This window comes from Quercus lobata, chromosome 4 (assembly GCF_001633185.2).
Source record: "Quercus lobata isolate SW786 chromosome 4, ValleyOak3.0 Primary Assembly, whole genome shotgun sequence".
In the NCBI taxonomy this organism is placed as follows: domain Eukaryota; kingdom Viridiplantae; phylum Streptophyta; class Magnoliopsida; order Fagales; family Fagaceae; genus Quercus; species Quercus lobata.
The window spans coordinates 83669419-83692493 of record NC_044907.1 but is presented as its reverse complement, the minus strand read 5'-3'; the positions used below and the strand labels follow the sequence as shown (position 1 = coordinate 83692493).

General features: G+C 38.4%; 1 long non-coding RNA gene across 4 annotated transcripts; it reads right to left on the bottom strand.

Annotated features, from left to right (window-relative positions):
* Positions 1-1293: 1293 nt before the first annotated feature.
* On the bottom strand, positions 1294-4541 carry LOC115983306. Of its 4 annotated transcripts, none has more exons than XR_004090001.1 (3): positions 4328-4541; positions 3155-3293; positions 1294-1707 (listed from the first exon to the last, which is right to left on the bottom strand). It is a non-coding gene; the product is annotated as an uncharacterized LOC115983306 (long non-coding RNA). The 4 variants fall into 4 exon arrangements; XR_004090002.1 differs by having other exon boundaries at positions 3155-3255; XR_004090004.1 differs by having other exon boundaries at positions 3155-3246.
* Between the last annotated feature and the right edge of the window lie 18534 nt (positions 4542-23075).

Here is a 23075-nt window from a genome sequence, read left to right as displayed (position 1 = left end):
TATAAGCAGGGTGAGCAAAGAAGAGAGAAACGTGGAGAAAGGGCACTCAACCACTATGCTTCCTATCGTATCCGTCTTGGGATTCTCACTCATACATCTAAATACTCAATTTGACAAAGTTCATTTTCTAAATATTTTGCTTCTTAAAGCCCAGAATTCCATCCCATCAACTTAATTGGTATTTTATGATCATATAAATACCCCCAATGCACTCACCACTTCATGCACCTTACTACTACTTTGTTACGTCACTGCAATGACCTTGTTCAACATGCTTTGTTACAAAAAAATTTCACCTCTACTAATGTAGAACTAAACATTGCAATTTACCTATCTTTCCTTAACTTCATCATGAAATGGTAATATATGAAGGAACTGTCCAAGCAGCACTGTTAAACACATATTTGGTTCTTATTATGACCCTTTTATCACCTTTTTAATATTAAAATTATTGCAACGTCTTAAAAGCATATGAAAATACCTTCAACACATGACTGGGGGGAGGGAGAAACAATGACTTCAAATATTTTATGTTTACCTAATGTAATGCACCACAGACCAGCAAGAGAATCAAGATATTTTTTTTCCCATTGATGTCATAAACATAGCAACCCTGAAACCGCCAATCAAGTTGATCATATAGATGAAAAATAACATGTGTGTATATGAATATTTTTATGTACATGACCAGAATTAGGTGTCTCAGCTCTTTTTACACATCAGACCTTTCTTCATAGTTAAACAGCAAAAATGATATTAGAAAGTGCCAGAAATGGGGGCACAACCCATGTACACAGGAAGTATACAGAAGGGAACAAACTCAACAAGGAAGAAAGAAAAATGAAGTGGAATACAAATCATTCCCTGAAGTTTTAAACATCGATACAAATTTTTAGAGAAGGATGAACAAAAAACCTGTTTATACAAATTTTTAAGAGATTCAGTTTAATCTTGCCAATACATCTCTTTCCCTACCAAAGCCCTATTGATTCTCTCCAACCAAAATCCCCATGTAATATGAGACAAAGAATGCTTTCCACCCCCATCTCCACCCCCCTCCCTAATTTTTCCCCTTCTTTCTTTAACAAATTTTGACCCCGAGAAAGTAACAATTTAATAACTGAAATGGACATGACCAACTCACTTCAAACAGTGAAAAGACTAACCGCCAAAATGCAGGAGCAACAGATTAACTGAGAAGCAAATGTTTCACTGATTACTTGGTCTGTTTTCCTTAATCATGAAGCACAAACTAAGAACATAGTACTTATTAATAGCTTAGGCAAATATTTGACAATACCTCAGACCTTTCTATAACCAAAGGATTCAAATCAGTACACCACCACCCAGCTGTGAAAGGTGCAAGCATATCATGACCCTTATGGCTGAGATAGTTAAGATATCTTAGTACCTAAGTACATTGTATGCATGCACATATAAACAATGACTACTCTACAAACACATTAAAGAAGTAAATGTAGATATTCATGTACAAATTGCACATTGAGAGAGAGAGAGAGAGAGATTTATGAATACAAGTTATTAACATAGAAACACCATATAACCCTGATTATTTTTCAAATCACCAGTTGAATCTTCCTTTTGCAAAGATGCCCCCGTACTACTTAATCTGGCCAGTATGGGAACCCAAAGTAGAGGCTCCTCCAAACTTGTCGAAGCAGCGACATGTTTTACGTATGAACCAAGCTGTAAATAAAGAAGAAATAAATATCATTATAGTAGAGAAACAATGGATATAGTGTTAGGAACTAGGCATAAGAACTACACAAGACATTCAGGTGACATCTCATTGATGAAGCTTTTGTCCTTAAGTAGAGATGGTAGACAACATCACATAAAATAGTGCAACACAAATCAGAAAAATAAATGTTCTGTTAGTGTAACGGACAATGCACCACAAGTGAGATAATGGTACACAGTGTTCTCAATGACCTTTTCTAACTCAATAGTATTCACCTTCAAAATTTATCTAATAACTAAAGATGGCAGACAATATCGCATGGGATAATGCAAGCAAACTCAGAAAATACTTCATTGTGGCAAATTGTTACTACACCACCCGGTGAGATATGCGTACAAATTATCTTCAAGGGTCCCATTCAAACTGGTAATATTCACCTACTGTGAGCACTGGCGCCCGTGTGACTTGTATTGTTTGGTTACATATGTATCCTTATATGAATTTATTTACAAATATCCTTAATGTTCATGAACATTATTCTGAAAGAGTAGTCTGGCTGGGTATTGTTTTGTTTAAAATTGAAATGAAAGGATCAATTTTACGGTCGCATTTTCTACAATCATGGTTGTTCCTTTGGGTTTCTCCTTGTTTCTCATGCAACCATATATAATTGCTCTTGCCTAGTTACCTCAAATTCTGAAAATGAGGAATAACTACTTCATGGAAACTTTTAGACTCTCTGAAGAGCAAGTGAGAATCAATTCCTCTGCATCTGTATTTTATATACTGTTTCTGAAGATAGAAAAAAAGCAAATGCAATAGTATTACCTCTTTTTCTAGATGCAGAACGTATACTTAGTATATGTGCTACTGTGAAACTTATACAGTGTTACTATTGAAGCTCTGTTTTTGTTTTTTTTTTTTTAGATTGTATTGCCATTTGAAGCTTGTGGTTTTGATCTCTGAATATAACTAAAGTGCAACCGGAAGAACCATCCTTCAATTTCTCTACCCATTATTAAGACATAATATGCAAATCACAACCAAATCATGAAGAGATAACTAGAAAAACATATTCTTAAAATGAATATCAAGATATAATCCCCTCAAACCATGAGAAAAGAATGTGATGCATTAATACTGATCCTAGCCAGTTGATTGATGAAGAATAATAATGTAATACCATGGTAAAGCACAATCAAATTCAAACCTAAAGATTTTCTTTAAAAATATTAACTGTCCATCTAGAAGGAGAGAGAGAGAGAGAGAGAGGGAGAAATATTTCAACCTTTGAAACAGAATTAAAAAGAAAAAGAAAAATCAAAGGACTGAGACATTTCACATAGGGATAGCGTCGCATTGTTTTTACTGGTGTGCCCATTAACATACATTAAAGTGATTACACTAGCATCATTCATTCATTTTCAAAGAACTGAGTTTCACAATGCTCACCAATCCATGTAGTATCCTTCACCTCTTGATTTTTAACTGCTGAAACACATCAGACTGACTGGAGAGAATGGAAATGTCTCCAAAATCGTTGCCTAGGACCACTAACCAAAGAGGGTGGTTTTAATCTCCAAAATTAAACCTATTGGAGATCATATGAAATGTGTAGATATTCTTATCCATAATATTCACAAAAATGGGTTATCTAGTATCTGAGAAAACAAATAGCTGATAAACACACACATACACACAATTCTAGATCATGATTTTCCGAGACTTACATTTATCTTAAACAATAAAATTTGAAAATTCAAAATTCTTTATCTCTTCTCTTTGTGGCATGTATAGCAACCAAAAGATGCCTTGAGGACTGTACATACATATTGAAAGCAAACAAGTAAACAGGTAATTGAAGATGATGCAAATTTATGTAAATTCAGGAGAACAAGAAATAAATATTAATAATGAGTAACTTCATAAACGATCCAAAATCCTAGGATAAAAAAACAGGAGATTTTGTAACAATTGTATGCCAATAGTCTATGGACCAAATGGAATCTCCTTGTCCCACAAACTAGGAATGAAGGGGTAAGTCATGGGTTCAAATACAATACAGATGAGGTGACTTCTATTTTCCTAAACAAGGAGTTACAACAACCAAGCCTCAGTTCCAAACTTTTAATAGTAAGGAATTAGACCAACATACTTCAAAGCAACCAAACAGAGTCTATATATAATATACAGAAACATACAAATTGCAATTTGTAAGTGAACTGAAAGTTATGAAAACAAAAGTAGATTCAAGAGAACCAAAAATAAATTTTAAAAAAAGAAAATGAAAACACAAGAAGAAATAAGAAAAGTTGAAAACAGTAATCCACAAAGCATGAAAATGACATATAACATGAGACTAATTGAATTCTTTATCTCTTTCAACATTTTCTCTATGAAAAAAAAAAAAAAAAAAAACCCAACAAAGTGATTGAAGCATCAAAAAAAAAAAAAAAAATGAAATGATGATTTTTTTCTTTTTTTGGTCACAAAATCTTAAGAACCAAACATGACTGAACAAAATTATCAAACAGCACCAACTGATCCACAAAGCAAAGAAAAAGCACAAGAAGAAGAAGATAGAATTTGATGGAAAAACGAAATGGGTAGCAGTAATGAACGTACCTGTCACAATCCTAGCAAGAATTGAAGAAATATGTCAAAGGTCTTAGTTTGTATGCTCGAAGCTATTCAATGAACTCCTGCTATTGCTATGAATAATTTTACTGCTGTGCTTGGACTAGAGTGTAACACAAAGCTATCTATTTGGAATACCATTGTTCCAATGTCCTTCTTAAGCCTCAGCCCCCAAAACTGAAGAGAAGCTATCCTCTTCATGTTTTTTTTTTTTCTTCAAAAGTTCTAATTTACCATTTTCAATAGATTTTTTTTTTTTTGAGGAAAAAAAAAAAAAAAAGTTGCCATTTGTCTCTTTTTGAGATGTGGGCTACACATCTATTGTGGGTGGAGTTGCCATTTGTCCATCTCAAGTTGCATTTACTGAGGGTGCGTTTGGTAGAGTTGTTAAACAATTCATTTTCAATTTTTAAATAACATTACATATATTTTCATACATTTTTTTATCCACACGTATTTCAAAAAACTACAAACAATATTACTTAAACTTCCCTACTAAACGGGCCCTAAACATCTAAACCAATGCATTTATGATTTACCCTTATTTTGGGAGAACAATAAGTTGATAAAAGGATAATGTCTTCCATTTTGTCTTCATATAAATAATTTAGGTTTGTTACTATTATTTTCAAAACCAAATTTAGTTATTTTATTTCAACTTTTTTTTTTTGGGTTTTTCCTAAAAATAAAAATAAAAATGAAAATGTTTCTCAAAGAAAAAAAAAATTTATTTGGGTAATTTAGTCTTTCAGGCTTTTATGATATCTTATGATATTTAAGGATATTTTTTATAATTTTTTTAGGGTAAATCGCAAATTATACTCTTAAAGTTTGGAAGTGTTTGGATTTTACACTTAAAAGTTTCAGAATTTGGATTTTACCTCCTGAAGTTTGGTGATGTTTAATTTTTACATCCTAACGTTTCAGAATTTGGATTTTATCCCCTTAATTTTAGGAGTGTTTGGATTTACTCCCTAAAGTTTAGGGGTGTTCGGATTTTACATCCTAAAATTTCAAAATTTGAGTGTGTAAAATCCAAATATTCCCAAATTTTAGGAGGTTAAATCCAAATTCTAAAATGTTAGGGTGTAAAATTCAAACACTACCAGACTTTAGAGGTGTAATTTATAAGTTCCCCTAATTTTTATTTCAAGAGGAAACTGTTTGAAACCCTAAAGGGTTGTATCTTATATGTATTTTTCTAAATTAGTTTTCAATAAACCAAAATAAAATATTTCTTTGAGAATTTTTCAAAGGTATTCTTTTCCTTGATTCATTAACTTTAACGCTTCGTTTAGTTACAACAATATTTAGCTTATTGCGTTTTCATTTTGCATGTGTTAGATAATATCGAAGTAGCATCCTCAGTTTGATAGACAGATAAAGCTATGATTAAAAATATAAGGAATTTAATTCGTAGTATTTGCTAGGATAAGCCAAAGCAATGGGATATTGCATTTGCACAAGTTGAATTTGCCTACAACAATGTTGTCCAAAGTTCTATTGGATGGGTGAGGTTTGGATCCAGTGTCCAATTGCACTAAAGCTGTTAAGATTATAATACGTGTCCACTTTTGAACACATGTTACCATCTTAACAGATTCAGTGCACTACATGCACTGGATCTAAGCCTCACCCTATTAGACGATATGATGTCCATTTTCAATTGTCTATTGAAAGGTTTCAAAAGATGCATTGGACTTTAGTCAAATTGCCTAAAGTTCTAGGTTTGAGCATTAGTCTATACTATCTATAACAAGATTCCTCTCTTTGAACTAGATTTTGATGTGGTTCAAAAATACACTTATTAATAAAAAGTGGCTTCTCTCATAAATAGGGTCATAAATTTCAAATACCAAATTTAATATAAATGTTTTTAGGACACCTAATCTACTATTGTTGTGAATTAAAAAAAAGAGAAATCTTAGAATTTAGGCTTTAAAAAAAAGAAAAAAAAATTTATCCTTCATGTTCATCCCCCTCCCCCCTTTAAAATTTAGCTTTTTCCCCTTTTTCATCTAACTAAAACATCACTGGTAATTTTTTGTTTTTTAAACACCTCTTACCTTGCTTATCTCAAACGTCCTAAAATTTAGACTTTTTTTTTCATCTGAATAAAACACCTCTCACTAACCCTGTTTATCCTTCTTTTTTTTTCCTCTAAATACCCACATTTATTACACATTCTCTGCTTCTATTTTATTCATATTTCTAATTTTTTTTTTTGTTATTATTTATCCAACTATATTATCTATAATAGGATTCTCTTCTTTGAACTGGACTTTTATGTGGTTTAAAAATACCCTCATTAATCAAAAGTGACTTCTCTCAGATTTAGGGTCATAAATGTTGAATACCAAATTTAAAACAAACGCTTCTAGGACACTTACAGCTACTATTGTTTTGAATTCAAAAGAGAACTCCTAGGATTTAGACATTTCTTTTATCCTTCATGTTCATTTTTTTTTTCACTAATTTTTTTCCCTTTTTCATCCTACTAAAACACCTCTGCTAATTAAGAAAAAAACTCTTACCCTACTTATCCCAAACATCCTAATATTTAGACTAATTATGTGTGATTAAAATGCAAAACTGACTCTTTAAGTTTCACCTTTTACAATTTCAGTCCTCTAAATTTCAGTTTTGTCATTTTAGTCCTCTCTGTTTCCAATAGAGTCAATTCAGTCCTCCATTAAGCTTCTGTTAACTGCTACCATCTAATAACCAAAACGATGCAGTTTTGGACTTTTTTTTTAATTTCTTAATTTTAAAAAACTGAAAAACGTTAATTGCAAAATAATAATAAAGAAAAGAAAAGAAACTAAGTGGAACGACGTCGTTCCCCTGCCAACTAAAAAACAAAACAAAAAAACCCCACCCCATCGATACGATACCCTACCTAGCCCAAATATCGGTTTCATTTGAAATTAGAGGGGCTGAGGGACTGAAGGAGAAAGAAAGATGGGGAAAGAGGGAGAGTGAGAGATCAATAGGAGAGAGAGAGAGAGAGAGAGAGAGAGATCGGGAGAGAAAGAGACCGAGAGTTCGTGAGAGGGAGAAAGGGTTGTCGACTCCACTCAACTTTGCCACTTTAGGAGGCAACTTCTGCCAAGTACAACTTTACGCTATGTTGCACGGACACGGACACGGACACGGACACGGACACGACACGGACACGGATACGGGGATACGGCAATTTTTGAAAAATAAGGACACGACACGGCGGGGACACGGCGGTTAAATAATTAATTATATTTTATATTTAGGCATATTTTTAAATATTTTTAGACATAAAATATGTTTATGTCTAAAATTTAAATTATGTAAGAATTACAAATAAGTAAACTAACACCCAAAGTAGTACAATAATACACAATATTTAACTTTAATAAATAAAACTATAGCAGGACACATTAAAACAAAAATTACTAAATTTATAATAAATATTATAATTTATAAGACAAAACAAAAGACTGACTAAAAAAATACATTAACTGTGATAACTGTGAGGGTGGGATTAATTAAAAAAAAAAAAATAAATAACTTATAACTAAGTGAGTACAGTACTGCGTACACCAAAATTGATATCTGAAAGAGAGAACCAACAAAAAAGAAAAAAAAAAAAACAGAGAGAGGAGGTCGATGTCGTCGACCTGTTGTCCACGCCGAGAGAGAGAGAGATCGCTGGAAGGGACAGGGCACGGCGTCACTCGACGTCTATGGAGCTCGCCGATCGGCCTGATCTAGCTCCGGCGAGGGACAGTGGGCAGCGGCAGAGGTCAGAGGGAGGGTGGGTTGAGAACTTGAGAGGTGGGTTTCTTAAAATGACTTCTCAGACTCAAAATCTGTGATTTTTTTTTTTCCTTCACTGCTGGCGTGTCGGATGCGTCGGAGCCGCGTCGGTGCCGCGTCGGAGAAACGAAAAAAAAAAAAAAAAAAGAGGACACTCGCCGGACACCGGAATCCGGCGAGTCGTACCCGTTTCGGTGTCCGACACCGACACGACACCGACACGACGCCAAAAATGGCGTGTCCGTGCAACCTAGACTTTACGTAAGTTCTTTTTCACTTTTCAGTTTGAGTTGTGTTATTTTGGGTATAGTTAGTTTTGGGTTTTGTCTTTGATTTTGTTGTGTATTATTTAAAGCTGATGACTTTTTCTCTTTAAAGTTGGTAACTTTGTTTCATTTTGTTTGTTTACGTTGGAGTCATGACTACGTTGACTGATAGGTGAGATTAAATGCTTTAAGATGATATATATATATATATATATATATATATATTTAATATTTTGTGTGTGGATAATCTACTTTATTTGTCTGTACGTAGAACATCTTCGCATGCAAATTTATTATTTTGAAATAACTTGGTCCCCACTTGGATGTGTTTACTGTGTGGGGTAGTTAGCAGCTTGCACTTTAGGTTTCTACTAATATTTTGGTGTGTGTGGGGTCTTAAAAGTTAAAACTGTATTTGTCAGCTAAAATATTTGTGTTGTGTGTTGCCTTTTTAATATAACCAACCGCTTGAAAAAATATATCACCGATATAAGGCTCAAAATGGGAACCATGATGCAGGGTGTTAACAAATGTAAAAATTTTCTCAAAGCAAGTTGATAAAATCCGGAGACAGCTTCCCTATTAAAATTCCTACAGTTGATTGACTTTCTTAATTACAAATTACAATTTGATGAAGTTAGTGCAAAGAGGCATTGTACAAGCTCAATCACTAGTTCTTTTTTATGTACTGGACTATTTAACTTGAAGTGATGAAAAACAGCAATTCTATTTCAAAGCTTAGAAGGTTGTTCAAGGAAATTCTAAACTTTGCAAATAAAAGGTAATCTAAAAATCTATTACATTCTAAAGCGTAATCTAGACCTGCAGACATTTTGGGGGGGGGGGGGGGGGGGGGGGGGGGGTGGGGGTGGTTGTGGCGGCGTGGTGTGTGGTGGGAATTAGAGAAAAGGAGTGACTTGAATTTGAGCCTTGTAATCTGACTGTGAAACAAGCCCAGCAGTGCCGCGCACTCAAAAATCAATGCCAAAGGCCATTTCATCAAATATATTAGGCCATCTAATTGCATTTATCACACTTAGAAATAGCATAGTCAGATCTCATGATTCAAAATCAAACATTAAAAAAATTTCAGCATTGTGAGGCACAAACTAACTACACCCAAAATAATGTGACAATTATTTGTTGCAAGACATTTGAATAATATTGAATATAACCACCAACCCCCAACAAATATGGCATCAACAAGATCCTAGTGAAGGCACAAGAACAAACTGTACTAATTTATCTCTCTATAACTAGTGTCAGAAGTAAGAAATTAAAATATGCTATTCAGAAGAGAACCTTAACAAAGACAAATATGAAGGGTTTTTTTATGCAATTTAACACTATTCTGCAACTGCTATATTCTCTCTCTCTCTCTCTCTCTCAGGTTGTAAATGAGCCGAGCATAGTCAATTTAAATTAGAATTGTTCATCTAATTTTATTTAGAATATGAATTATTTTAAATTCATCAACAAATTAATTTTATGTTCAACCTCATTTTTTTTTTGTTGAACAAATGCGAGGTTGGTCACATCCTTAAAGCTGATCTCATCACAAGTCAATGCTAATAATTAATAATTAAATTTGGCTTGGCTTGTTTAATATATAATTGAGCTTAAACTTAGCTTTGAGTTTGGCTCATTTATCAAATAAATTAAAAAGAACATAAAAATGCCAAGAAATAGTATGGTTTATAACAATATCCTCTCCATTGCATTAAAATGGAGAGAGAGTCCATTTGGTAATTCAGATTACTTTTTAGATCTAGCAATCTATAGTGTCATGTCATGAGGATCATTACTTAAACTATTGTCCCTAATAATAAGAAGAGGTTTAAATTCTCCCCCTAATAAAGATTTTCACATGATGATAGTATCTTAAGAATTAGAGATGAATGGCTTATTGATCATGGACATCATGACTGGGATCCTACAAAGAATTGTCGTGGAAGGGTCTCGTGGATTGGAATGACAATTGATAAAAATGAATAAATAATAACGATATACGTTATAGATGGATTAAAATTTTATATATATATATATATATATATAAAGAATAAATTTGATATAATGTAACTTTCATACTCTCCGAATCTACTAACTATATAATATTATATATTTTTTAACATAGAATTATTCGAACGTCAAGTTCAAAGTCCACTTCTAGAAAGATATATGATGAGATACGACCGGGCAATGGTCATGTTGCAATCACTCCAACCAACACACCCATATCTGATGCACACAATGAGATAAAAGATAGATATATTTATTGGATTTTGATACCTCGAACATGGTATCATTTGATACCAGATTCCTTCTCCCAACCAACACACCCATACATGCACGCAATGACAGTTACTACTTTCTTCTCTCTATCTGTTTCGCTGTTTCTTTCTCCTTTCCAGTCTCTATAGTCTATCCCGGCCAGTGCTTGTCTTACAGAGTTGCTCTCACTCTCTCAATTCCACGATTCTCCTCAAAGCTTCAAACAATCAGACTTGAAAAAGGTATATCTATCCTTTTTTATTTTGGTTCCATTAATCAAAATAATCAGAGCTTAGTTTGTGATTTAAGAATTAGATGGATGAAACAAATTAACAACGCCAGAAAGAAGTAAAGAAAATCCCCCCCACCCCCCTCCTGCCCCCCTTTTTTTTTACTCTCACACACACTAATTATTTTTCTCAAATATGGCAACACTTTGCTCTCTTTTGTTTATTTCAACATACAAAACTCTTTTGGCTATCTTCTTTTTAACTATGCGGTAAACCTTGTATTATTGTATTTAGTGAAACAAGAAAACAAGAAGATTTTTTTTAGCCGTGAAACATATACTAGAGAATTTATTATTGTATTTAGTGAATCTCAAGTTAGGCATAAACTTGAGAATTATTGTAATTGATTTGATAATAATAAATTGATTTAGAGTTTGTCTTGTGATTTTTCTCTTCAAGGAAAAATAGTTTTCTACATAAATATTTGTGTGATTGTTATTTGAATCGGTAATATTAGTGATAATATTATTTGGGACCCATCACTTTATAGTTTATATACTTTGTTTGTAATTTAATAATTAGATATATGTAACTTTGTTTGAGTAAGGTTGTAGCCTTAAGCTACAACCGATTTTGTAGCTAAATTTTGTCCAATATTTTTTTTTTTTCTTAACATTACTGTAATCTAAAATTACAAATTATATTACATCACCTTAATCACATGACATTCTTAAATGGTGGTGATATTAAATCATTTATTGGTGGAGTTGTAATAATTTATTGAATTGACAAAATTGGCCATACTAAAAAAATTTGTTTTACTAATGAGAATTAACAATATATCAAAAAGAGTCCTGTACGGCATCGTGGTACCCAGATCTATTTGGGCCTTGAATTCAGGCCCAGCAGCTTGGCCCATGTCCCCAATCTCTTTCTACCTAAAACCCCATCCTGAACCCACACAAATTGCAAGCCCAAGTTTTGTCACCTGGTACGTGCTCGGCAAACCATTCCCGAACAACAAAGAAAGAATAACGTTCAAACACCATCCTTCGTATACCCGGCAGTACCTTAGGAAACATCGTTGTTGAGCATGTCTATTGGAGTGGGAACCAAGTTCCAAGGCCACTCTCACCACACTCTACTCTCACCTAACCATCCACTTACGACTAAGGATATTGGACCCCTTATTGCACTAACCATGATAGTAATAATGATCTCTCCACTAATTTAGAGCTATAAATATGAGAAGATGGAGGAGAAAGAAGGCTGTTGAAAGGTTCTCAAGGAAATAGAGAGTAGAGGAAAAAGAGTGATTTAGAGAGAGAGAGAGAGAGAGAGAGAGGCAGCTTCACTGAGTCTCTATGCCGAAACAACCCAAAGTAAGAAATCCTAAACCCACTTTACAAATATGTTATGAGCCCAAGTGAGGTCAGGCCTAAAAGCCTCATTTTAGGCTTGCACAATTGGCGCCCACCATGGGGCTTTTCTATGAAGCTGTGGTTCGATTGAGACTCACGCACGGGAAAATGTCTGAAGGACGTTCAGGAGGCCACGCTAAAAGGGGATCTGTGGGGTCTTCTCGTGAATCCACATGGCGGGAGAGAAGACAAAAAAGACGTGAGGATAGGGAGCGAGAGCGAGAAGAGGAAGAGTCTGGCCTTGGGAAGGGGTCATATCAAACTCACCGGACAATGTCAGGTGCCTTAGGGCACATGCAATTTGATGAGAGAGATCAGGAGCTAGAGCGATTGTGCTGACTGGTGAGAGATTTGGAGTTGGAGGCAAGAGGTAGGTGCCAGAGAAGGGAACGAGATAACCGGGAAAGGGGGGACGGTAGTGTGGGAAATCGAGGTGGGGAGGGATCCAGCCAGTTTAGTTCCCATCAACACTGAGACCGTTCACTTTCTTGAGAATCACGTCGACGTAGGAACCGCTCCCATTCTCGAGAGTCGCGTCAACGCCAGGATCGTTCACATTCACGTGGATATGCTGACCGAGAATCAGATTCCCCGGAGGAGCGACGACCCTACAACGTTGCTATGGATGCTATGAGCCGCGCCTTATGAAGAGCCGCTCAATTGTCATTCTCAAATGACATTGAATGGGCCCCGATGCCGAGCAGATTTACATGACTACTATTTAACTCCTACGATGGGAAAACGGACTCGGTAGAACACGTCAATCATTATATCCATATGATGTCTTTGCACATACATAACGATACGTTGATGTGTAAGGTGTTTCCCTCAAGTCTCAGGCCCACAACATTAAGATGGTATAATGGGTTGCGAAAAGGTTCCATTCACAGTTTTGCCAAATTGATCCAAGAATTCAGTGCTCGGTTTGTGACATGTAGTCGGGTGCCATAACTGGTGGACGCGTTACTATCCATAAAGATGAGGGCTAACGAAACCCTTCGGAGTTATGCCAGTCGGTATTGGGAGCTTTACAATAAAATTGGTGGGGGTAACGAGAAGATTGCAGCAAGCACTTTCAGGATGGGGTGCCCGAGGATTCTGAACTACGGGAGTCGTTGACAAAAAGGCCTTCCGAGGATATGAGGCAACTCATGAGATGTATTGAGGAGTATAAATGCCTCAAAGACGATCGGCTGCAGAATAAGGGCAAGGCCCCATTGCTAAATCGTTCTCGACAGGACGTTTTTCCCCCGAAACCACGAAAGGATTTCAGGATGTAGGAATTGGAAGCACAAATGGGAGGGGTGAACGTGGGGTTCAAGGAGCCGGTACACAAGATCGTAGACCGGATTAAGAATGAACCATTCTTCAGGTGGCCGAACAAGATAGGGGGCGACCCGTCTCAGAGGAATCAAAATTTGTATTGTACATACCGCAGGATAAGGGGCACACCACCAAGCAATGCTGAGTATTAAAAGATCACCTAGGGCAACTAGTGAAGGCAGGATACCTGAAAGAGTTCGTAGTGGACTCCGAAAATCGGGATGCTGGTTATGGCACTCAGTAAAAAGGGAACCCTCTCCCACCGCCATTACAGGTGATTAAGGTCATCCATGCTACCCCGAAGGGTGCGACTATAACCAGAAGAAGGATGTTGATAGTGGCACCCAAGAAGAATTGCTTGGGAGAAAAACCCCTCGAAAAGAAAATAAAAGTTGGTCGGGTGCCCATCTCTTTTGACGAGGAGGATCTAGAAGGAAAGATTCAACCGCAAGATGATGCGTTGGTAGTGACGGCGCGGATAAGCAGCTTCCTAGTGAAAAGGGTAATGATAGACCAGGGAAGCGGGGCTGACGTAATGTACCCGGACCTATTCAAAGGGCTCAGATTAAAAAATCAGGACTTGACAAAGTATGATATGCCGTTGGTCTCGTTCGATGGAAGGGTGGTAATTCCCGAGGGTCAAATTTCCATTCCTGTAAACTTCGAAGGTAAAGAAGTGTTGGTGACCTTCACAGTAGTCAGTTCATTCTCCCTATACACAGCGATCTTGGGAAGGCCATGGATTCACGCAATGGGGGCTATTCCGTCAACCTTGCACGTGAAGGTTAAATTTCCTATTGAGCAGGGTGTTATCGTAGTACGAGGAAGCCAGCAAGTGGTTAGGCAATGCCTAGTTGCCACAATTAATTGAAAGGGCAAGCAGATTGAACAGAAGGAAACCACTAAAGAGACATCATTATAGCAATTACAGAAGCCTCGAGAAGAAGTGAGAGCTAGTTGTGTCGAGAAGCTAATGAAGGTTAAAATTTTACCGGATACTGACAAGTATTTTCAAACAGGAATGAGCATGAAGAACCAGGATAAGGTAGAAATGTTGTTATTCCTTATGCAAAACATGGATGTGTTTGCATGGAGTTCATATGAAGTGCCCGGGGTGGACCTCGAGTTCATTGTTCACAAGTTTAACGTGGACCCATCATTCCCCCCAAAGAAGCAGAAGCCAAGGAGAGCGGCCAAGGAGCATGTTGACGTGGTAAAATCGGAAGTCCAAAGGCTAAAGGAAGCTGGGGTAATAAGGGAGATCTTCTTCCCGAAGTGGCTAGCAAATACCGTGGTAGTGAAGAAGAAGAATGGAAAATGAAGGGTTTATGTAGATTTCATGGATTTAAACTGGGCATGCCCAAAAGACCCATTCCCTTTGCCGAAGATCGACCAGTTGGTAGATGCCACATACGGACACCCAAGGATGAGCGTCTTGGACGCCTTTCAGGGGTATCATCAGATTGCCCTAGCACTTGAGGACCGAGAAAAAACTGCATTCATCTCCCCGGATGCCAACTGTCATTATAATATGATGCCATTTGGATTGAAAAATGTTGGGGCCACGTACCAACGCTGAGGTACTCTAGCTACATAAGTTGCGCCTAAATGCTGAGAAGTGCACTTTTGGTGTGGAGGCTAGTAAGTTCTTAGGGTATCTGATCACCAATCAGGGAATAGATGCCAACCCCGATCAAATCGAAGCCGTGCATCGTCTCAAGCCACCAAGCAATCCAAAAGAGGTGCAAGTATTGATTGGGATGTTAGCTGCACTTAATCGGTTCATCTCTAAATTCGTTGATTGCTGCCGACCATTCTATCAACTTCTGAAGAAGTGGAAATGATTTCAGTGGAGTAAGGAGTGTGATAGAGCCTTTTGAGATTTGAAGGATTATCTGATGCAAGCGCCTATGTTAACGGCCCCAGAGTCCAGGGAGGACTTATTCATGTATCTCTCAGTGTCCGATAATGCCGTGAGTGCCGTACTGTTAAAGGACCGAGGACTACAGCAACCAGTGTATTACATCAGCAAAACTCTGGTGGATGCCGAGACAAGATACCTACCTTTGGAGAAGCTGGTGTTAGCTCTAGTGCACGCTATGAGGAAGTTGCCGCATTATTTTCAGGCTCATACTGTATTTGTCTTGACTAAGTATCCTTTGCAGTCATTGTTGAAGAGATCAAACTTCACTAGTCGAATAGCTAAATGGGGGACCCAGCTAGGTTCCTTTAACATACGGTACAGGCCGCGAAGCTCGGTGAAAGACCAGGTCCTTGTTGATTTCGTTGCGGAGTTTTCTCCAAAATACGGCGAGAAGATAGTCTGTCATGTAGAGAATCGCCCATGGAGAGTGTTTGTAGACGGTGCTTCGAGTGCCATGGGGGCTGGTGTAAGAATTGTCATAATTACTTCGGAAGGAATACGATTGGAGCATTCTTTCAGATTGGGGTTTAAAGCCTCTAATAACGAGGCTGAGTACGAGGCCTCTCTTGCTGGATTAAGGACCATATTAGGCATGGGCGCCCGGGACGTAGAGATTAACTTAGATTCTCGGCTGGTTGTTAACCAAGTCCAGGCAGCTTTGAGGCCCGGGATTCTCGGATGAAAGCATACTTGTAGGCAGTAAAGCAAATCATGAACAAGTTTTGTACGACGAAGGTGGCCCAAGTGGGCCAGGCGCAGAACAGACACGCTGACTCCCTAGCTACGTTAGCGTCGTCAATGACCAAGGAGGTTCCTCGGCTAATCAAAGTAGAGCTTATAAGAGAGCCAAGTATTAGTGTGGCAGATAATGCTAGTACAACTAGGGCTGACATTGCCATGATTTCAGCAACCAAGCCATGTTGGATGGACCCGATCATTGACCTTTTGGCTGAAGATCGAGTTTTGATAATGAAAAAAAGGCTAACAAGATCCGTCGAGTGGCTTTTCGATATTGGTTGTCAGCAGATCGCAAGTTATACCAGAGGTCTTTTGGAGGACCGTACCTCTCATGCTTGCACCCCGAGAAAGTAAATGAAACTTCTGTCCAAGTTGTATGACAGGGTGTGTGGCAGTCATGTATGAGGACGCTCACTAGCACACCGTGTGATGACTCAGGGATTTTGGTGGCCGCAGATGCAGAAAGATGCCGCCGAATATGTTCGTAAATGTGAACGGTGCCAAAAGCATACTCCCTTGATCCACCAGCCAACAGGTCATCTAAATCCCATCAACAGCCTATGGTCGGTCGCATAATGGGGGCTAGATATTCTCAGCCCATTTCTCCAGGCAACAGGCAATTGTAGGTTCGTGTTTGTGGCAGTTGATTACTTCACGAAATGGGCGGAAGCGGAGGCTTTAGCTAATATCCGAGATGTAGACATCAAAAAGTTTGTGTCGAAAAACATATTTACGAGATTTAGGGTGCCGGACTCGCTAATATCAGATAACAGACTACAGTTTGACAGTAAAGCTTTTCACGCTTTTTTGTAGTGATCTCGGCATCAAAAACAAGTATTCCACTCCAGCATATCCGCAGGGTAATGGCCAAGTTGAAGCTACCAATAAGGCAATTGTGAACGGGTTGAAGAAAAGATTGGACGGTGGAAAAGGGAAGGTGGGCAGAAGAGCTACCTAACGTTTTGTGGGCTTACTGAATAACCCCTAGGAGGTCCAATGGGGAGACTCCGTTCTCCTTAACGTATGGTGCTGAAGTCGTGATACCGACCGAGGTGAACTTATGCAGTGCACAAGTTGTAAGATTTGATCCCACCCAAAACAATGAGCTAATGGTAGAACGTTTGGATCAGTTGGAAGAATGCCGAGAAGCGGCTATTATACGACTAGCGGAGTATTATTAGAAACTTGCCCAACGTTACAACCGAAATGTAAAGACTTGGGAGTTTAGTGCTGGAGACTTGGTGCTGAGGAAAGTCGTGGGGTATATGCGAGATATAAATACTGGGAAGTTAGCCCAAGCTTGGGAGGGACCGTACAGAGTTACTATCATCACGGGCACGGGACCGTACTATTTAGAAGACTTTGATGAGAGGTCACTTCCCCGGCCATGGAATGTCCATAATCTTAAGAAGTTTTATCACTGACTATCTGTGCATGGAAATGTAAATCCGAATATGTACATTTCATTAGCTAATATGATGATGAGACTTCTTGTTGCAATTGTATTCAATTTTATTATTACTTATTTACTATTGCCAGCTAACAAGTATAGAGGAAACTAAAAAGACTAGGGCAGTTTATCCTAAGGACAAAAACCTGATTCCCGGTTCGATTATTATCACCAAGCAATGGAAACCTTATACAGAAAATATCCTAAGGACAGAAACCTAATTCTCGGTTCGATTGTTATCACCGAATAGGTGGAAACCTTATACTGAAAATATCCTAAGGGAAAAAACTTGATTCCCGGTTCGATTGTTATCACCGAGCAGGTGGAAACCTTATACTGAAAATATCCTAAAGGCAGAAACCTAATATCCAGTTCGATTGTTATCACCGAGCAGGTGGAAACCTTATACTAAAAAATATCCTAAAGACAGAAACCTAATTATCGGTTCGATTGTTATCACTGAGCAGGTGGAAACCTTATACTGAAAATATCCTAAGGGCAGAAACCTGATTCCCAGTTTGATTGTTATCATCGAGCAGGTGGAAACCATATACTAAAAAATATCTTAAGGGCAAAAACTTGTTGTACATCTTCTTTAGAGAGCAAATATGATGAGCAAGATTTCCAATGGTTGAGGGCTTAACCTATTTTACCCTACAAAGTAGCCTCGGCCATCAAGCCTTCCCAAAAGCGATCTTCGAAACCCAATCATTAAAAAAGCATACATGCATGGAAAATAGAAAAGAATACATGCATGGAAAATAGAAAAGCATGACGAAGAAAATAACGTGGTAACTAAGCATTCATGAGTATGATTAAAGCAAATGTGCGGCAAATAAACCACTACTCCAACAAAGTCAACACAAAAATAAAACCAATGTTTCGTCACCAAACCCAGTGACCATATATAAGTTATGCCCGTCAAAGAAAGTAATTGTTCAATCACCACAACTTGGTGACGTAGGTGAATTAACTGAATGGGATAAAATATGTAAAGATAAGAAAAATAAATATAAGCGACAAGGGTTCGGTCCGGCTGTTAAGTCGTTGGGTTTGCAGGTTCTATCCAGGCGGCTGTCTCGGCCTGCTGCTGGTTGACTATGGGATGAAGAATATCCCTACTGGGCTGATCACTAGCACGGGGGATACTAGTGGCTTCCATATCATCTAACTCTACATGAGCGTCTATCTACTCCATCAGCTCCCTTATGCTTACCATCTTTTCTTCGTCAATGGGCACCGAATCTTTAAGGACCCCCAAGGCTTGCAAGGCAACAAACCAACCAACTTCGAAACCCAGCCTCCGAGCCTGATTCATAACCGGCTCCACAGAATTCTCGGCGTTTGCAAATCCTTCATTATACCATTTCTCTTCACAAGCCTCCAAAGTCGCTCTCAAGTAGACAAGTTCCTCGGCTTGAGCAGTATTTAGACTCACTGCTTCGGCTAATTTTAGATTTGCTTCATTTTGCTTCGCCAAGAGTTCCGTGGACCTTTTCTCCGCCAGCGCCCTAGCCTTCTCCATAGCAACAGCTTTCTTCTTAGCAGTATCAGTAGCCTTTATCTTCTCCTTTGTTGTCTTGACAATCGTTTCCTTAGCAGCTTTCTCCCGATCAACATTCTCAGAAAGTTCCTTTAAACGCCCATCAAGGGTGTGAGCCAGTTGAGCAGCCTAATGAAACAGCAGGAGTTAGTACGGCAATAAAAAAAGAATTAAATAAAATAATAAATACATATAAGGGTTAGTAAGAAATTAGTAAATGAAAGATTACAGCAATAGTATGCCATTGCAGCCTTCTTCCCATAGACTTCTCCGTTCCTTCCTTAAAAGCGTGCACGTCCTTAGGCAGAAGAAGGCCGTGCACCAAACTTGGGGCAACACAACCCCCTTCACCTTTCTCCTACACCCGTACACTAGCGCTCACAGGGAGTAGCTTGCCATCCAACTGAAACTTGGGCTGCCATGCCTGAGCTGCTTGGGAAGAGGACGCCACGCTCGCCCCAACCTGAGTCTGTGGCTCCTGAATGACAATACCCCTAGATGGCTGGGGGGGAGTCTAGGTTACAAATTCTCTCGGACCGGTAGAAGTTTGCTCGGCAACACGTTGCCCTTTTTAGGTTCGTCAGATTTAGGGAGGAGGTGGGGGTGGGAGGCGTCTGACCTCGGCCTTGAGGTGGTTGATGCTGCATGGTCTACCTTGCACCGGGCACAAAACGATCAATGGTCATGGTCTTCCGGGTCACCATGTCTCCATTATGGTTAGATTTAGTGTCAGAAAGGTTAGTAAGATCAACGGCTGCTTGCTCGGTTACCTACACGAGAGCCTCGGGTTCAGCGAGTTCTTCAGGTTGGGTGGGTTCTTCTTGGACAAGAGCCTCGTTCTCAACAGGCGCCTGAGCAAGTTCTCGGAGATGTCGGGACACACGCTTTGCCAATTCATCCCACAATGGCACAAGCTCGTTCGAACAAGTATATCGCTGACCAAGGTCCCAAGCTTCTCCCACTATGAATTTTAGCGGAAGGAAATTTGCATGCCGAACATCAATGTAGGATAGGAGGGGATTGTCTACCAAAAGCGCTTGCTTGAAAGGTTACCAGGTAGAGTACACGGGTTTGACTTCGAGGATTAGATGGGACACTCGGAGTTGCCCGTCCCATTGAACGAATATCTCAGACCTGAGTACAAAGTTTAGATCCCTAACGTGGACTACTCTGATGTTCGGGACAAACGCTTTGCCATCTACAAAAAAAATAAAAATAAATAAAACAACCATAAGTGGAAAGACAGTGTCAGTATTCAAATAAATAAAACAACCATAAGTGGAAAGAGAGTTAAGTTAGAGATCAATATGAACCCACTTCACGTCGTGAGAGGGGGTAGGGGATTTCTCCGGCAAACCAATTGCCGCGCACCCGGACGAACTCCTCAATTGAATTCCTATTAGAGTCAGGTAGGCATGATATCAGTCGTACCCGCGTATCTCTAACTTTTAAGTAATAGTTGGTACTCTTATTCCCACACAAACTGTATATGTGGTTTATATCATGGTCGTTTAATTGCAAATCGAATGTATGGTTCAACCTACTGACACAACTAACTACTCGGTAAAAATTGGGAGGAAGTTGGTCGGGGCACAGCCTGTAGTACCTAAATGTATTGAGTAAGAAAGGGTTCACGGGAAACCTAACCCCACCCTTTAAAATCGCCATTAAGGGAAAGAAAGCAGTATGTTCCCCTCTGTGGAGAGCAATTTCGCTCTCGTAGCGATCCACATCATCAAGAATGTCAAATTTCTGCCTAAATGTGGCTAAAGACGCTGCAGTGTTCAGAAGAAAAGCATAACCCATCTTAAGTCTAAAATTGAAGGAAGAAACTCGTAGAAAGAAGCTGAAGTAAAAGGAAGAGGTAGAAAACTTACTTTGTGTTCTAGGGAAGAAAGGGACTCTGGACTGATGAATAAGCGCATAGATGAATGCTCGGCAGAGAGAAAACTCAGAAAGTGGGGAGTGAAAAAGTAAAAAAATGATTTGTGATGAGCTATTTATAGAGGCCAAAGAGGAGTGAGCAACGTCTAATCAACAACAATGGGGCTCAGTTAGCGAAAAAACTTTACGAATGCCAATGACAACTGACACGCATGTCGCCTCAGTTCACGAACCATTAGGTAATGATGACGGTTAAACCAAACGGCCCAGAATAGCGTGCCTTTTGAGAGCGCATTAATGGGTTTCTATAACCGCCCAAGTTTCCACCTGTTAACCTTCTCAAACGCAAGTGCCTTTTGGATTCCTTGATTCTTCCTAGTAGCCGGTCATGAATCAAGGGGGGGCTAATGTACGGCATCATGGTACCCAGATCCATTTGGGCCTTGAATTCAGACCCAGCAGCGTGGCCCATGTCCCCAATCTCTTTCTACCCAAAACCCTAGCCCGAACCCATACAAACTGTAAGCCCAAGTTTTGTCACCTAGTACGTGCTCGGCAAACCATTCCTGAACAACAAAGAAAGAATAACGTTCAAACACCATCCTTCATATTCTTGGCAGTGCCTTAGGAAGCATCGCTGGCGAGCATGTCTGCTGGAGTGGGAACCAAGTTCTAAGGCCACTCTCACCACACTCCACTCCCACCTAACCATCCACTTACGACTAATGATATTGGACCCTTCATTGCACTAACCATGGCAATAATCATGATCTCTCCACTAATTTAGAGCTATAAATATGAGAAGATGGAGGAGAAAGAAGGTTGTTGAAAAGTTCTCAAGGAAACAGAGAGTAGAGGAAAAGAGTGATTCAGAGAGAGAGAGAGAGAGACAGCTTCACTGAGTGTCTGTGCCAAGAACAACCCAAAGTAGAAAATCCTAAACCCACTTTACAAATAAGTTATGAGCCCAAGTGAGGTCAAGCCCAATAGCCTCATTTTAGATGCACACAAGTCCAATTTGGTAAGGATGAGGGGTAAAACTCATGTTTTACACAATCTAATAAGAGATTGTCATATCAGCATTTTACTTAAAATTCAATACATGGGTATTAGAATTGATTGGGTGTGGTTGTATTTATTCCTAAATATATGATTGTTGATGTGGCATGTTGAGATTGGAATGGTAAAATATGAGTTTTACACTACGTCCTAACAAAATTTAATCTCTATAAAAAATAAAAAAATAAAAAAAAATCTCTAATACCCCAAAACCTCACAAATGGCCAAAATACCTTTAGAACTACCAAAATGACTAAAATGTACCACTAATGTCCAAAATATCCCAAAAACCTAATAAAATAACCAAAATTCCCTCAAGACCTCCAAAAGGAACACAATACCCCCAAAACTTTTGAAAATGACCAAAATACCATTGAAACCTCAAAAATTACCAAAACACCCTCGAAATCTCTTAAAATGACCGAAATACTCCTAAACCTCAAAAATGACCAAAATACGTTCAAAACCTCAAAAATGACCAAAATATCCCCAAAACCCCTAAAATGACCTAAATACCCCAAAACCTAAAAAATTACTAAAATAACCTGAAAACCTTTCAAATGATCAAAATGCCCTAAAACCTCTAAAATGACGAAAATAGCCCCAAAACCTCTAAAATAACCAAAAAAACCTTGAAACCTCTAAAATGACCACAAAAAAAAAAAAAAAAAAAACCCTAAAAGCTCAAAAATGACAAAAAAATACCTTGAAAACTCTAAAATAATCAAAATACCCAAAAATTCTAAAATGACAAAAACAAATGCATTCAAACCACAAGAGTGACCAAAATACATTCATAAATGAGCAAAATACCTCTAAAACCTCTAAAATGACA